The 18,110-nt window shown below is 39.0% G+C and overlaps 1 long non-coding RNA gene across 2 annotated transcripts; it reads right to left on the reverse strand.

Annotated features, from left to right (window-relative positions):
• Window positions 1-12,629: 12,629 nt before the first annotated feature.
• On the reverse strand, window positions 12,630-17,943 carry LOC111606175. Of its 2 annotated transcripts, none has more exons than XR_002751938.1 (3): window positions 17,853-17,942; window positions 16,609-16,681; window positions 12,630-12,896 (listed from the first exon to the last, which is right to left on the reverse strand). It is a non-coding gene; the product is annotated as an uncharacterized LOC111606175 (long non-coding RNA). The 2 variants fall into 2 exon arrangements; XR_002751939.1 differs by having other exon boundaries at window positions 12,631-12,896; window positions 17,859-17,943.
• Between the last annotated feature and the right edge of the window lie 167 nt (window positions 17,944-18,110).

Raw genomic sequence — 18,110 nt, forward strand, 5'->3', positions numbered from 1 at the left:
TGTACTGCTCTTTCAAGCCAAGTGAGCCACATAAACTTTGCACTCTCACTAGTTGTTTGGCCGAAGTGACAAAATGGCTCACTGAAAACAGCCTGTTATTGAACTCCAACAAGACCGAGACCTTGATTGTTGCTCCTGACGGTGCTGTGCCTGGAATTAAGCAGCACCTCGGAAACTTGAGCTGCACAGTTAAAAGCAACCTGCGCAACCTGGGTGTTTTCATGGATGGAGCGATGTCTATGGAGCGGCACATAAATCAGCTTGTTAGGAACTGCTTTTTCCAAATTCGGAACATTTCTAAACTTTGTAAGATGGTGACTTATGGTGAGCTTGAGATGATTGTTCATGCTTTTGTCTCATCGAGATTGGATTATTGTAACAGTCTGTTCACATGTCTTAACAAGAGGGAGTTTGCGCGTCTGCAGGTTGTACAAAACTCTGCTGCACGCCTGCTTACTCGCACTCACAGGAGGGAACATATTACACCCATCCTCAAAAGTTTGCACTGGCTGCCTGTATCTTACAGGATGCACTACAAAATCCTGGTACTGACTTTTAGAGCTCTTCATGGACAGGCGCCAGACTATATTAAGAACCTCATCCAGCCTTATGTTTCGACTAGGAGCCTCAGGTCGTCCAGTCTGAACTTGCTGATGGTTCCTCGGACCCTTTTTAAGACTCGAGGAGACAGATCTTTTAAAGCTGTGGCGCCTCGCCTCTGGAATGAGCTACCTTGTACCATTCGATCTCTGGATTGTATAGACACTTTTAGGAAACAACTTAAGACCCACTTTTTTAAACTTGCTTTTTAGCTTAATACTGTGTTTTATTGTTTTGTATGTTGCTCTTAATTTATTTTATTTACACTTTGTGCAGCACTTTGTGACCCTGGTCTGTGAGAAGCGCTATAGAAATAAAGTTTACTTACTTACTTATATTCAGGTAGTCAGCTGACCTCATTCTTTGGGCACACAATGTTGCTGAACCTAGACCTGACCAACTGCAGCAACCCCAGATCATAGCACTGCCCCCACAGGCTTGTACAGTAGGCACTAGGCATGATGGGTGCATCACTTCACCTGCCTCTCTTCTTACCCTGATGCACCCATCACTCTGGAACAGGGTAAATCTGGACTCATCAGACCACATGACCCTCTTCCATTCCTCCAGAGTCCAATCTTTATGCTCCCTAGCAAACTGAAGCCTTTTTTTCTGGTTAGCCTTACTGATTAGAGGTTTTCTTACGGCTACACAGCTGTTCAATTCCAACCCCTTGAGTTCCCTTCGCATTGTGCATGTGGAAATGCTTTTGCGTTCACAATTAAACATACTCCTGAGTTCTGCTGCTGTTTTTCTTCGATTTGATTTGACCAAACGTTTAAGTAATCGCTGATCACGATCATTCAGGATTTTTTTCCGACCACATTTCTTCCTGGAAGACGATGGTTCCCCACCATCCTTCCAGTTTTTAATGATGCGTTGGACAGTTCTTAACCCAATTCTAGTAGTTTCTGCAATCTCCTTAGATGTTTTCTCTGCTTGATGCATGCCAGTGGTTTGACCCTTCTTAAACAGACTAACGTCTTTTCCACGACCACAGGATGTGTCTTTTGCCATGGTTGTTTAAAAAATGAGGAGTTACTCATTGCATCAGCTGGGGTTAAATAACTTGTTGCCAGCTGAAAGATAATCACCTATGCAGTACTTATCCAATAGGAGGCTTGAACCTATTTGCTTAGTTAAATCCAGGTGGCGACTTTTTTTGTGGCCAGGCAGTGTAGTTGCATCAGACTGTGGTGTTTAAGATTGTGGTTTTAATGTGTGCAAAGTTGTTCTGATTCCATCTATCGACAGTTTTACCTCAGAAATCTTCCTTTGAGATACCATTGCTTAAAACAGTATTTCCTGCTTTGTTCTTTAGTAGTTTAAGAGCCTTAAAGGTGGAACTGAATCCCATTTAGCAGCTGGAAACAGCAGATTTAAAACGTGAACAACTTTCACCTTCAGGGGAAAATGTTGCAGCTCATCTTGGCTGTTTGGATCTTCCTTCCTCTATCTGAAGGTAGGGGAAATTTAGATAATTTGGTTATGTTAAACAGTTTGTTTAGCGTAAATCTACTAATGTCATTTTAATGCTGAAATCTGGTCTAAGAAGCAGCAGATTGAGTTTATTTCTCATTAAGTTGCAGGACAAAAGACTTTTTTAGGGTAAAATCCGAACAGCTCTAGTTCAGATCTGTTGTGCAATTCTCTAGGTACGTAGCACTGCAAATACTTTTATGTCAAAAATAACATTTAATGGGAAAATTTTACACAAATTTACTTTGATCTTACTAAACAGGCTTCAAAGTTTAAATTCAAAAGATTCAAATGTTTAGGTGTTTACTTTTATCTTGAGTATTTTGCAGTTTGCCTGTTGGGTATCAGGCCACATGGTATATTGTTTCTATCTCAGTAAGATTCCCTTCAATAAAATTAACAAACAACTCGATGCCTAAAAAGCAAATTTTAAAGATTATTATAATAGAGCTGTCTGATAAAGATCACTTGACTCGTGTTTCCTGGTGCCTGTTAAAAATGTTCCAGCTCTTTGCAAAGCCAATCCTTTAAATAACCGTCTCTGGTCTTCAGGTTAAACCTTCTTCTGAAAGTTTATGCACAGTTAAGTGTATTTAAGCAATGCTTGACTTGCAAGAACATGATACATTTTTTTTAAAATTTGTGAAAAATATTCTGTCTTTTTTTCTGTCTGTTGTGTTTTTCTGTTGCAGGTCAAGGTCGTATACTCCCAGACTGCTGTGATGAAGGGACAAATAAGGTCGACGGGAGAATCTTGCAGATTTATGAACAAATACCTGGACCTGCCTGTACCAAGCACTTCTATATGTAAGCTCAACAAATATAAAACAAGTTCTTCCTTCCACTTTCTTCATTTCTTCCTTCAGCTATGAGCTACTGTTTAAATTTATCATTCAGGTAAAAGAGCTCCCTCTAGTGGTAGACGTTTATAACAGCGGTACCTGGAGAATATCTGTGCTCTGAACTTTTTCATTATGTAAAAATTACTGAGGTTTTTCATAAACTGTACTGCAGCACATGTTTTTCCTGCTTAGTTTTATGCTGAACATTTTAGTGAAGATAAATGTTTTTCTGATAAATTAGTATTTTGATGAAAGCATAACACTGAATCAGATGGTCACTGTATTTATATTTAGGTTACTTTATATGTTTCATATATCTATTAAAATGGCATCAAACAGTGGTAATGAAATTGCTGAACTGTCGTGTTTTTCGCTTTGCAGCGTTACGGTCGAAGATGGTCAAGGATTTTGCATCAATCCGAATTCCTATTGGCTGAGGGTAAGAATCAACTATAAACACATCACAGAGCTCAATACGTTTATCGTGCAAACATCCAATCAGGTTTACCAAATCTCATCAGTGTGCATTGATTTTAAACTAGGATGAAGAAGATCTTCTTTGAAAATCTAAATGTTACTTTATAAAGATAAAGATGGGAGAGAGGCAGGAAAATGTTTCCTCCCTGCAGCTCCATGTTTTAAAGATGAAGTCTTTAAAACAGCAAGAACACAGAGTAATCAGAGTAATCAGAGTAATCACGTTCCCAACGGCATCTGAACGCAACATGATTTGATCTTTTAATAAACAGCTACCGACTGCAACATATAGTGAAATTATTTCCTGCTTTAACTAAACAAACAGCAATGAAGGAATTAAAATTGTACTTGATTGTAAAGTTTTTGCTTGCAGATTTTTGCAACTATACAAATTCATTTATATTTCTTTAGAGCAGATTTCCATTTGGCAGGTATTGGAAAAAGTAAAGAAAAAAAAGCACCTTTAAATATTTATGACGGCGAAAGTTTGTATCAATTTCCTGTCTAGAGTAAATATCTTGTTAACTTTTTTTTCTCTATTTTTTTCACAGCAGGAACTACAGAGACATGTAGTTCCTGTGTCCAGGGTGACACAACAGAACAGCGTGACCTTGATGACGCTCAGCACGGCAGAACCTCCACCAGACACGCCAGAACCTTCACCAGACACGCCAGAACCTTCACCAGACACGCCAGAACCTCCACCAGACACGCCAGAACCTCCACCAGACACGCCAGAACCTCCACCAGACACGCCAGAACCTTCACCAGACACGCCAGAACCTCCACCAGACACGCCAGAACCTCCACCAGACACAGCACAACCTCCACCAGACACGCCAGAACCTCCACCAGACACGCCAGAACCTTCACCAGACACGCCAGAACCTCCATCAGACACAGCACAACCTCCACCAGACACGCCAGAACCTCCACCAGACACGCCAGAACCTCCACCAGACACGGCACAACCTCCACCAGACACGCCAGAACCTCCATCAGACACGCCAGAACCTCCACCAGACACGCCAGAACCTCCACCAGACACGCCAGAACCTCCATCAGACACGCCAGAACCTCCACCAGACACGCCAGAACCTCCACCAGACACGCCAGAACCTCCATCAGACACGCCAGAACCTCCACCAGACACAGCACAACCTCCACCAGACACGCCAGAACCTCCACCAGACACGCCAGAACCTCCACCAGACATGCCAGAACCTCCACCAGACACAGCACAACCTCCACCAGACACGCCAGAACCTCCACCAGACACGCCAGAACCTCCACCAGACACGCCAGAACCTCCACCAGACACGCCAGAACCTCCACCAGACATGCCAGAACCTCCACCAGACACAGCACAACCTCCACCAGACACGCCAGAACCTCCACCAGACACGCCAGAACCTCCACCAGACACGCCAGAACCTCCACCAGACACGCCAGAACCTCCACCAGACACGCCAGAACCTCCACCAGACACGCCAGAACCTCCACCAGACACGCCAGAACCTCCACCAGACACGCCAGAACCTCCACCAGACACGGCACAGCAAGACCTCAACGAGATCGTGCTGTGCCTTAAAAGTTAAAAGCCTTAAAAGGTGGCTGCGCATTAAAAGTTGAGAAATGAGATGTTGCACCAACAAAAGAAACGACAATTACTTTGATGCTTTTCTTACTTCTAAAGCAAACAGTAAACAAGTAAATAAAAGTATGCTTTATAAAAATGAGCAATCAGACTCTTTGTTAGTTCTGGCTAGTTTTCTGCAGAACCAGATGTTAGAAATATTTAGTATATGTTATCTTATGTTTGCTGTACTTGATGTGTGAAGTTGTTGTGCTGTTCTCCCATTGTTCTGAGTTTTTCAGTTCCTGCCTTGCCGCTGCAGAAAGGAGCAAACAGGAACTGAACTCAACAATCAGCTCATTGGTGCGGTGTGCCTGCTCTCAAGATAACAGAAGAAAGAACTGAAGAAACAGCAATGCTATGCAACTGACTTTACATAACAAAATAAGCTATGTAACTAGGAACAGCCCCTAAGGAAATAAAAAGAAAGGGTATGGCAGAACGTGCTTCAGAGCGGAGAGAAATTGTAACATTTCTGTCCGTTTCTCCTTGCAAGAAAATCTAAACTCTCTTGTCTTTCTCCTTTTTGTGTGGTGTTTAAATGTTTTAGGTTGTTTGAACCTGACACTAAATGTTGAGAAATGAGTTTATTTGGTGGTTAATCAGAATATCAAAACTGGAACAAAACATTTTCAAATCTCTGAATAATTCAAAGCATGAATTATGTTGGATTAAAAAATAATGCCGTTCTCAAAACACCTGCAGCACATTTTCCTTTATGAAGGTAAAAAAATGTTTCATTTGTTGGTCCTTTTAAAACTGAGATATGTTCAATACAAATTAAATTCTAAAATAATGTTTTAATCCCAGAGATAAATTAGATGCTGTTCTAACTCATATTGTAGAAGTTTGAAAGGAAGAATCCCCAGTAGAGGTCAGTATCTCAGTGTTTCTGAAGAAGCCCCTGACTCTAGTTTATACAATCATCTCCAGAGTTTCAACAGTCGACCCCAGAACAGGACCGGCCTTCATCAGCTTGTTGAGCTTTTTAAAGATGATGGCAAAAGAGATTAAAGATGCTAAACATAAATGTTTCCTTCTTGCAGACCAATGTGTCACAGATTTGCATGCTTACACACACAAAGGGCAATTCAGAGAGCAACTAATTCAGAGAGCAACTAACTGAGCAGTCATGTTATTGGACATGTGAGGAAGACGGAGTACCCAAAGAGAACCCATCAGTCCACAGGGAGAACATTCAGCCCCATAACATGAAAACTTCACGTAGAAAGACATCAGGCTGGACTTTCTTACTGTAAGCAGTAAGCAGCCCGTCCACCAATGAATCTGAGGTATTTAAGGTCTAAAGGTCAAACAGGCCTGTCAGGGGGTCAGAGGAGCAGCTGATTTGGGCTTTTTAGTTATTTTATTACCATAAATAATCTTCCTGTGGTCCCAGTCTCTGAGCCTCTGGTCCTGAACCAGATTACAGACAACTGGACACTTTTGTGGGTCTTGGTCTGCAGAGAAGAGACAAAAACCTAGACACCAGAGAGTTCGTGGACTGCAGTGTTTTTCTTCTGTCTTAAAATGAGTAACAAGGAATGATCAGAAAGTACCCTGACCTCAGCTGGGGAAGTCCCAATGATCTAAAAACAGAGCAACAAGTTGCTCTACTCAGCAACTTCTCACCTCCCATGAAGGCTGAGAGTTGATGGGAGTTAGGAACTAAACTGCCCACAAATGGATAAAATCCTCAAATATCTGCGACTCCCTCTAAAAACGGTTATAACTGCCAACTTTAACAGTTCAAACAGCAAATATATTAATACACACAGGGGGAGCTGTCTTACCATCAGTGTTCCTTGGTTACAGCCAATCAGCTTCAAGGAAAATGAGTGAAGCTCCTGGATTGGCTGGTTTGTAAAAACACCAGCCAATAGAGTGGCATCGTGCCGAGGTCTTTTATCTCCTGATTGTTGTAGTTCTGCTGTACGGAAAAATCTGCAAACAGACAAATTTTCTTCAGTTTAGATCCACTGTGTGAGCTTTACTGACACATTTACTGTGGAAGTTTTTAGTTTGTAGAGGAATTTACAAAAACTTACATGTTAAGATAAAAAATATCAACTGCGTCTGTCGATCTAAGACTAAAATTATTCAGACCTCTGGCAGGTTTAGATTTAAAATGATTTTCAATCAAACAAGAAGTTTGTTCCTGAGAGTAAATGAGACAGAATCCCTCAAATGGTAATAAAACAATGTAAAGGGAATGCACATATAGTATAGCCTCTTTATTTATGCTTCCTGCAAAAAATATAAAAATTATGTTCACTCTATTCTACAATAAATGGAAAATATACACGTCAATCTTTAATATCTGAGCAGGTTTTGAATGTTTCCCATGTTTTGATTAGTTATTTTTGCCGATAAGCTTCGAGTCTCCATGCCATCACCCTAATCTTTAACCTCCTCCACAAAATCTGAGCCGCTGCAGAACATTAATGTTACTGTCAGCCATCAGAAACAAGTCAGGAAAATTAATTTAAATATTTGATGGTCAGACATTCAGTAAATCAGTTTATGACATTCAATGAGGATCTATTGTCAGATTAAAACATATGTTTTAAAATATTTTACCTTTTTGTAGTGTTGAATTTTGATTAGCTATAAACTGAATATGATCACAATTAACAGAAATAAAGATTTTAAAACGTGTGCAAAAAAACTAATGTGAGTAAATTGAGTTACTGAAAGAAATTAGTTTTCAATACTCAAAGTTATTAAATATGACTGTTTTACTAGTTGAAGTATTTGGTGTTAGTATAGGTTTTACATTTTGATCCAGTCGGTTCTGTTGTCAGTGGTTACAGCTTTAAAAACGGTTTTATTTCACTCAAGCTTTTGGATCAACGATGAGTTTTTCCGTCGCTGTGGAGGAACTTTTCTTTACAGAGTCGGTTTATTTCAGCCACACCAGCGCGTTTCTGAGCATACTTGGACTGCTTAAGGTTACTCCTCTGCATTCGGAGTAGAATTTAAGTTCAGACTTTGACTAGGCCACTCCAAAATGTCCATTTTAATATAAAGCTGTAGACTTGATCTGTGTTCTGTTTAAATAACAGGAACTTTAACTGGTCAGTTAGGATGTGATTGACTTGTCTCTATAGAAACATTATGTAGATGTAACTTTAACTTTGTAAAGTTATAACAGTTGGTTGGTTTAAAGCTTTAAAAGTTGGTCTTTGCGAATGTAACTGGTTTCATGTGAACATGCTCATTGTGGCTGGCTGAAGTTTCATTTTCACGTTAAAAAGTACCTCTACATTACTATCTGCTGATCTCTTTTGCACTGCGCAACATTATCTAATAATCATCTAACCATCAGAGAGTTTTGATTTTAAAACCAAGTTAGTTTAATAACAGGAACCGGTTCAAACTGCCTCAGACTGCGGTGTAGAAGATCGTGGTTTTCCCATCTTTCTTTTGGCCATTTATGCACATCTGCAGCCAACTCTGAAATATTGGTTTAAACACCATTTCCTGTTATTTCCACCATGCTCCCCTATTTAAGAGCTTTAACGGCTGACGGAGCTGCAGGTAGCAAACCGTTTCACAGCAGACCCAGTCGGCTTCGCTGCAGAGCAGAGACCAGACATGAGGACCATTTCACCACCATTTCTGCTGGTAATTTAATATTCTGATAATTTAGGGTTTGCTTGAAATGCCCTACAGGATGAATTAAGTACAGTCTTAACCTGTCTTGTCTCTTCTAAATGTTTGATTCTTTTCAAATTTTGACGTTTTACAATTCAAACAGAACAGTTCAAAAAGCAATGATTGATCTTTACTGTGTAAGAAGTATAACAACTAAATAGATATCTGAATGTGTAAATATTCTTCTTTTGTTTCAAATTTATTTTTTGTATATTACTTTTATTCTTTTATTACACTACATCCAGTAAAAACCCGACTAAACTAAAAGGGAAGTTTAAACCGCATTAACCAGAAGATCTATTTTACTGTTTAAATATTCTCCGCAGCATCAGGTTCTTCAGTGGCTTTGATTCGTTTCTCAAATATTATTTTTACAGACCAGCATGTCAATCAAGAGGAAAACCAAGGCAGTGTCTGATGTATTAAAATAAATTCAGTTTAATGTGCTTATCACAGCAAAGGCCATCTTTAAAAAATTAGAGAGAAAATAACAAAAGCAAACATCTGATTCATCTTTAGGATTTTGTAACAGAAATACTGCAGGTACCTTTTAAGCTAAAACTACCGTAGATGGAAAATTTTAACTTAAATTCCCCATTTTCTTTAACTCTCCTTCATTCTTAAGAGACGCGGTTAACTGGACTAGATTTTTACCCGACGGGCTCGCTCTTTTACATTTTTATTTTTGTTGTTGTGTTGTTTCGGGAACTGACAGTCTGACGGGACAACGCCCTCGCTTCCTCGCTGTCCGACCATGACATTTGCCGTGCTCAGACCGCGGAGGGTTAATCTCACTGAACAGACAAATGTCAGAGTGAATTTAAGAAATCAAAATGTTTAAAATTTACTTTTACTTTCAGACCCGTTTTACTGGCCTCATATCCACAGATATAACTTTTATAGCCTGGTAACTCTGGCATCATTTCAGTCTGAAATTACCAGAAAGATTCTTCTTGCAGATGTAATCATTTCAGGTGTTTTTCTGTGTTTCTGTGTTTCTACGTTCCAACCTTCATCTATGCTCACAAGCTCTGTGCAGCAACTGAAAAAACGAGATTGCAGATTAGAGTTTGGATCCAAACCTGAAATGATATGCTTGATACGGTACAATCTTCAGTGTTGCTTCTCTTTCTTTTTATACAGCTATATAATGAACTTCAGTCTCAATCATTATTTAATAGCTGAATATATTAATGTTAAGTTTATTAATCCCTTTTTGAAACATTTTGTGTTGTAACTGTTTTCATTTTTAATTAACACCTAATTGAAAGAAGAGGAAACCAGGAGATAACTTTGCTGAAACTTTTCTCTTTTGTTCGTTTCTAGGCAGTTCGTCTTCTGCAGGTCTGATAAACCTGCCCTGCTGTCTTGACGGATCAGATGGGGTCAATGGAGACATCATTGAATGTTTCAAACAAAAACCAAGAGGAGACTGTCTGAAACACTTCTATCTGTAAGTAGAGCAAATATAGAACAATCCTTCCTCTTACATCCCTCTTTCATTTTCAGCTATGATCTGTTTGTTTCTGTTTCTAATTGACTTAATGCTGGAAGTTGGTGGGCTCCCCCTAGTGGTAGAATTTTATGTCTGCTGTTCTAGTGCTTCCTTTCTTTAAAAACAAATATTTAGCTGGCATTTGCAAACTTATATAGACATACAACAGGTGGACACGATTAAAACGTCATTATTTAGCGTTACAAAATGAGGTCTGCCCTGTTTAAATCACAGATATTGACTTTGGCGCCGTGAGATCATAAAATCCTAGGAGAATTCAGAGGCGTTAAAGGGAAAGATTATGAGTCTGGGTGGGGTTAGTGATTCAAGAAGTTCTCCAAATATCTTAAATTCAGCCATTTTACTGTACCACAAATAGTCTAAATGGTGACAATTCAAAATAACATCCACCTTACCTGAAAGGTAAACGGCAGTGATAATCTGTGATGTTTCTGTTTTTATAGGGTCGTTCTTGAGAAAGGAATGTTTTGCATCAACCCACATTCAAAATGGCTCCAATGGAAGATGAGGAAGGTGAGAAATATTAGAGCTGAAGTGAGATTAGGTCCAGTTAATACTGAGGATGAATATAAATATAAATATATATCTGAATATAAAGAGCCTGTAAGGTTTAATACGTCTGCGTTTGGTTTTTTCTCATGTGGGTAAAATATAAATACATTTATTGCTTGAACACAATTAGTCCAAAAAACTGTACCTGATAATAAAATTATTACATGTTGCTTTAATTAATTCTACTTTTATTATTTGTACGATACTCAGAGGTGGTCCTAGCCTGTTTGGTACCCTGGGCGAACAAACCCACCGGGGGGAAGAGAGGGAATGCACCAGGGGCAAAAATCAGTACTTAAAAACATTCACTAAACATTTTTCTACGTCTCTTTTCTCTTTTCATTTTCTCATCACAGGGAAACCTAAAGTGTCCTCAATGCCCCATGCCCCATGCTCAATGCCCTAGGGGCATTGAGGATTCCAGGAATGAGAAGCTGCTGCAAAGAAAAAAGCTTTTCTACCTGCAATAATATAAAACGTCAGAAGAAGAAAGTGGTTTATAAAAGTTTGTGATTGACTAATCAGTTAGTGATAGAAGCCCTCTGTTTTTCTTAGATTGGTGACCTTTTTATCAAATACTAAAAAATCTTTTTTTTCTGAAAATTAAATACATTAAAGGTGAAAGGTCATATTTTATTGGCTTTTAAATAGTTTTCTCAACATATTTTGTTAGATTTGAAACTGTAGCCCCATTCAGAAACATGGAGAACTTTTCTTTTTTTTCTCTCCATGATGAAAGTTTTATCATTTATTCGTTTTAATAAAACTAAGTTCACACAAATACAATTATGTCATTTCCTTAGAAGAAAAATTCCCTTCTCACCCACCGCGGGTGGTTCTTATCCTCTGAGCTCGGGTCCTCTACCAGAGGCCTGGGAGCTTGAGGGTTCTGCCCAGTATCTTGGCTGTGCCAAGGACTGCACATTTCTGGACTGAGATGTCTGATGTTGTTCCTGGGATCTGTTGTAGCCATTGGTCCAGTTTGGGGGTGACTGCCCCGAGGGCCCCGATGACCACAGGCACCACTGTGGTCTTCACCTTCCAGGCCCTCTCCAGTTCCTCCCTGAGGCCCTGGTATTTCTCTAGTTTCTCGTGCTCCTTTTTCCTGATGTTGCAGTCGCTTGGTATTGCTACATCTACCACAACGGCTTTCCTCTGTTGTTTATCCACTACAACAATGTCTGGTTGGTTCGCCATTATCATTTTGTCTGTCTGGATCTGGAAGTCCCACAGGATCTTAGCTCTGGCGTTCTCCGCCACCTTTGGGGGTGTTTCCCACTTTGATCTCGGGGTTTCCAGTCCATATTCTGCACAGATGTTTCTGTACACTATGCCTGCAACTTGGTTATGTCGTTCCATGTACGCTTTCCCTGCCAGTATCTTGCACCCTGCTGTTATGTGCTGGACTGTCTCAGGGGCCTTCTTGCACAACCTACACCTTGGGTCTTGTCTGGTGTGGTAGATCTGGGCCTCTATTGCTCTGGTGTTTAGGGCCTGTTCCTGGGCGGCCAGGATGAGGGCCTCTGTGCTGTCCTTGAGTCCAGCTTTTTCCAGCCATTGGTAGGATTTACTGATATCAGCCACTTGGGTTATTTGCTGGTGGTACATCCCATGTAGGGGCTTGTCCTGCCATGATGGTATCTCTGGCACCTCAACCTCCGTTCCATGTTGTCTGAGATCAGATAGATCTATCTGATCTATCTGATCTATCTGAGTAATCATATATATATATATATATATATATATATATATATATATATATATATATATATATATATATATATATATATATATATATATATATATATATATATATATATAATCATCTGAACTTTAAAAGAAGGTTTTCTCTCATAATACAGATAATTTTATTGCCCATCATTGACCTAAAACACATAAGAATTATCTAGTTAATTATTTATTGTCAGACAAAAGAGAAAATGTTATCTTTTCAGATTTTGTAGATTTGGTTTCAACCATAAATTAGGTAAAGCCCACCTTTTTTCCTCATGTACATGTGGTGGACCTTCCTGTCGCCGTATTTCGGTTGGCGGATGCCACAGTTGGACAGCGAGTTGCGGGCGTGATCGGGATTCATGCCAAAGTTGAGGTGGTGACTGGGATGAGTCATGGCCAGCTGAAAGAGAGCGTGAGCAGAAATATTTAGTCTACTTGTCCAAATTAGCAAGTTTTCTTTCCAGTATCCAGGAGAAGTTTATCACTTCAGGCAGATCTGAAACCTCAACATTGATCCAGACATTTCAAACATAGAAATTGGTGTGAAACAAAATCAGAAGCTCTCATTTCAGACCAGTTTTTAACATCTCTGTATTTATTTTGTTTTCAATTAAATTCCAAATTACAATTTTTTTTATTGTTATTTATGCGACAGATCAAAAAGAAAACATTTATTTCTGGTCATCTTACAGTGAAAATTCAAACTCAGTTTCAGTTAATTTTGTCACTACTTATTAAAAAATTAAAAATATGTCTGCATACTATAAAGCAGGGGTCACCAACACGGGGCCCGTGGGCCCCCGGTGGCCCAAGGGACCTTGTCAGTCGTCTGCGGAGCAAGTTCTATAAATAGCCATTGTCATTAGGCAGCATTGCCATAGAAATAATTTAATTTAATGTTTTTACACTGAAGTAATAACATTTGTTTAGTTACATGTGACTTTATCCACAACAATGTAGAAGCACAATTTATGCTGTTATGGGAAGATGTCTTACTTGGCCTCACTAAAAGCTCAACTTGCTGCATTTTACAATGAAGTTAAGTTTTATATCCAGAATATCAAAGACAAAAAATAGCTATTAAAACAATTGAAATCTCTATTGTTTTAAATGAACCCTTAGTTTTTTCTTTTTCTTGAATATATTTATCTGTATTTGCTTTTTCTTGAGGCAGAACAAATGAGGCATAACTCTGTCGTTATACAGTGTGTCTGCGAATAAAGTTAAAAAAAAACATCCCCCCCCCCTCACCCAACAGACTTCTTGTGGCTTTGATGTCAAGCAGTGATGTCACTCATCCTGTCTGTGACATCACAGGCGACTGTCTTTGTATTCTCAGATTCCACAGAGAAATTCATTTGCAGTTTAAGATTTGAAAGAAAAGTTACAATGGAAGGAAAGAATTTATTGTCGACCAAAAGTTTGGAGAAGAAATTCATCAAGCTGCAGGAAGAACAGGCGCAGCTTCAAAGGAAAGTTGAAAAACTCAGGAGAAAACTAGAACAGCTAAATTCCAACAATGCAGACAATTACCAAGCTGAGCAGAATGTTCTTAATAACATCAATGAATTCTATAAGGACAAGATTAGATCATTGAACTTGGACCTGGACAAAGAAAGAGAGAAAATCTACAAGCTCAGATGGAAACATGACGCAATTGTAAAGCGAAATGCACAACTGAAACAGACAGAGATTGAATTAAACAAGGATTTTGAGAATTTATTAAATGAAAAGTCTAAACAGCTAAAGTGGCGTCAAACAGAAAACAGAGAGCTTAAGAAAGAAATTGAGGCATTAAAACTAAAGACGGAAAATATACAATCCAGGGTGGCAGAAGAATCCAAGGAGGTCCCCCATATAGAAAACAAAATCCCAGAAGAGACGCCAACATTCCTGCAACGAGTTGGACGTACCTTCGTCCACATGTACCAATCAGGAACGTTAAGATACTGGGTGCCACCCTGGATTTTTTAATGTCTGAAGAGGAACTTTGTAATAACTTTAAGATTTTGCAGTTTGATTTTCTTTTGAGGTATTGAAGTTTTCACTTGCTGTAAGTTATGTTTTCCATTTTCAGTGAGCAGCACCACTGCTTCTTTCTTCTAAGGTTGTTTCACCAGTTTTCTCCTTACAGTGTTCTTGGCATTAACCATTCAAAAAAAAAAAAATATATATATATATATATATATATATATATATATATATATATATATATATATATATATATATATATATACATATATATAAAATTATCTAAAGAAATTATAAATGTGATTTTGACATTGAACTTGAAATGGTGTAAAAGGTGTAACTGCAATTAAACATCACTGACATGTTGGAGGTAGATGGTAGGTGAAAGGTGAAAGGTTAGGGGGGAAATGGGAACTAACAGGAGAACAGAGATAATCAATGCTTAATTAAGCTGTACTGACCCTTGCAAAAATGCCTTACTAATAAAATATTTAGCATAAAGAAAATCTAAAAGATGTTGTGGACATTCAGTTAATGAGTCACCTTAAAGTTCTTTGATGGTTGTAAAATAGCTGTGATGTTTGATTCTGGAGAGGAAAAGGTGGGAAATGTTTTATAAGTTGCTTTTAGCCCAAAACTAAATGTAAAACAACATCCTGGGGACTCGAGTCACTAAAACCAACCTGGTTCAGTAACAAGAGCAAGTTATAGTAAAGAGAACGAGCGACCGTTAACAGGTGTTAACAGGTGAGCTCTGTGAAACCAGTTGGCTGCAGGCTGATCAGTCTGGCTGATTCACAGGGGGAAGAAGGTTGGGACACCTGGATGGAGGCCGTCAGGAACCAGGCGAATCTTTTCTAGACATCAGCTTTAAACAGAGTTTACTTCAGTTCTGGACAGGAAATCCCAGCAGATTTAGGAAACTCAATTCACCTGTTAGATGTGCTACCAGATGTGCTACCAGCTCTCCGTAGCTGGTAGCACATCTACCAGCTACGGAGAGCTGGTAGCACTCCGTAGCTACCAGCTCTGGTAGCTACGGAGTGCTACCAGAGAGCTGGTAGCACATCTCCCCTCTCAGAACAGGAAGTAGAGAGCGTGCTGTGGTGGCATAGGGGTTAGTGCAACCCACGTTTTGGAGGCCTTGAGTCCTCGACGCGGCCGTCACGGGTTCGATTCCCGGACCCGACGACATTTGCCGCTTGTCTTGCCCCTTTCCTGTCAGCCTACTTTCATATAAGGGACACTAGAGCCCACAAAAAGAGTCCCTAGAGGGGTAAAAAAAAAAAAGAAGAGGAAGTAGAGACAGAAGGGGCGGTGCTGCGCAACAACAATAAATATATATACTGTATGTGAATATACACTATATACATGTATATATATATATATATATAAATGAAGAGTCCACTGCACTGAAAACTTTGTGGTTATTCCACCAAATATTGATTTCTGAATTCTCCCCAAGTTAAAACATTAGTATTGTTGTTTCTAAGTGAGTATGAATTTGTTTTCTTTGCATTATTCAAGGTCTGCATCTATTTGGTTATTTTGACCATTTCTCATTTTTTGGAAATAAATACAATTTTGGTTTGTAATTTTGGGGACATGTTGTCAGTAGTTCAATGTTCATTTTACTCAAAAGTTAAATCAGAGAAACTGATCATTTTTCAGAGATCTCTTAATTTTTTCCAGAACTGTACATGTAATTTGTTTCTTTGAAACCTGGTTTTAAAAAGTGCTGGTGTGTGAAACTCCGGTCTCTGGTGTCTTGTAAATGAGCAGCTGGACTGTAACAAAAATTACAGTAAAACTGAAGAATGGCGCAGTGTCAGCGGGTCATAAGTGTATAATATTCAGAGACAACCTTTATAGAAAAGTGTGGGAAGCTGGTCACAGGAAGCTGAAGAAAACCTGCCGGAAGGTTTTGAGGTCACTGACTGGGTCGCTCTTTGCCAGCCACATGGAAAGGACCATGACTGAGCATGTGACTGACAATATAAACTTATGTGTGGACAACAGAGAGTTATTGAGGAGTATGCAAAAGCAGCAAGGACTGTAGGAAGAAACTGGAGAAGAAACATCTGGGGAACAATATTAGAGACGAGTGGTGAGGGATGAAGAAGGTACCAAAGAAAACTCACCCATCACTCAACGACTGTAGACCTGCTGTCCAAGGTGGTTCAGTAGTTGGGTTGACTTGAGCTTTAACTTGATCTGTCAAGTCAAAGCTCACATTTTCATCAATATGTTGGTCTGACATTTGTTTAAATAAAGACTTTAACTGGATTCTTTGTACATTTATGGCGGTTGGTTTGGTTACAGTTTGTAAAGTATGTCAGTGCAAACGTGACCCATTTCATGTACCTATGAACATATTCATTGTGCCCCCCTAAGTTTCGTTGTCACACTGGAACAAGACATTCATTTGTTAACTGATGATCTCTTTTGATTTTACAGACAGATTAAGGATAAAGAATGGGTTCAGGCTGGTGTGAGAAAATGTGGTTTTCCTGTTGATTGGTTGCGACCCTTTCAGCTTGTACATAGCGGTTACCTCAGAAATGTTCCTCTGAAGAATCGTTGCATAAAACAGCATTTCCTGTTGTCTCTTTCACCTATTTAAGAGCTTTAAAAGTTGACTGAGCTGCATTTAGCAGCAGCTGGCGAATCGTTTCACTGCAGAGCAGAAACCAAACATCTGGACGACTTCAAGCATCAGGAGCAAAATGTTTCTGTCCATCTTGGCTGCTTCGATTCTCCTCACCATATCTGTCGGTAATGTACTTTTCAAAGAACTTGGGATTTCTTTGGATTCCCTATGGAATAAATTAAGTACTATCTTATCTCAATCTTACCTCAATCTTATCTTATCTCATCTTTTATCTGCGGAGTCCAGATTTTTGAGATTTAATGAGTCAAATTTTGATCTTTTTCAGTTCAAACAAGCAAAGATTGGTTGTTTTTAAATAATAAATGCTGCCAGTTTGACATTTTTACTAAAAAATTCAGTTTAAAACAAATTAAGAAGTGTTTATGAACTTTCTGTGTAAACATTATTCGCGGCATAAGGTTCTTTAAGAAGTTTTAATTCGGTTCTCAAATATTCATTTTACCAATCAGCATCTCAACCAAGAGGAAAACCAACATGGTGCATTAATTATGTAGCACTGATTAAAGTAAAAGTCATTAGAAATAGACAAAGAAAACAAAAGACAAAATCAATTTCCTCCTCTTAAGGATCTTAGAACAGAAAAACTGCAGATAAATTGAGCTAAAACTACCTTTAGCAGGAAATTTTCACTGAAATTCAGTTTTTTCTTTAATTTATTTGACCATATGGACATGAGAGTGTAGATTTAAGAGATGAAAATGTCTGAAAATAAACCTTTACTCTGTTTTTCTAGGGTGTTCCTCTGCCTCGGCCCAGGGTCAAATAAGCCTGCCGTGCTGTTTTAGTGGGATGGAGGAGGTTGAGGGGAAGATCATCGGGTGTTTCGAACAGAAAAGGACATCGCCCTGCAGGAAACATTTCTATCTGTAAGCACAGAAAATATTAAATACGTTCGTCCTTCCACCAACATCCAACTCCCTCTCAAAAGATATTACAACAACGTTCCGATTCTGTTTTATAAAACCCTGCAGG

The sequence above is a fragment of the Xiphophorus maculatus genome, chromosome 21, assembly GCF_002775205.1.
Source record: "Xiphophorus maculatus strain JP 163 A chromosome 21, X_maculatus-5.0-male, whole genome shotgun sequence".
NCBI lineage: Eukaryota > Metazoa > Chordata > Actinopteri > Cyprinodontiformes > Poeciliidae > Xiphophorus > Xiphophorus maculatus.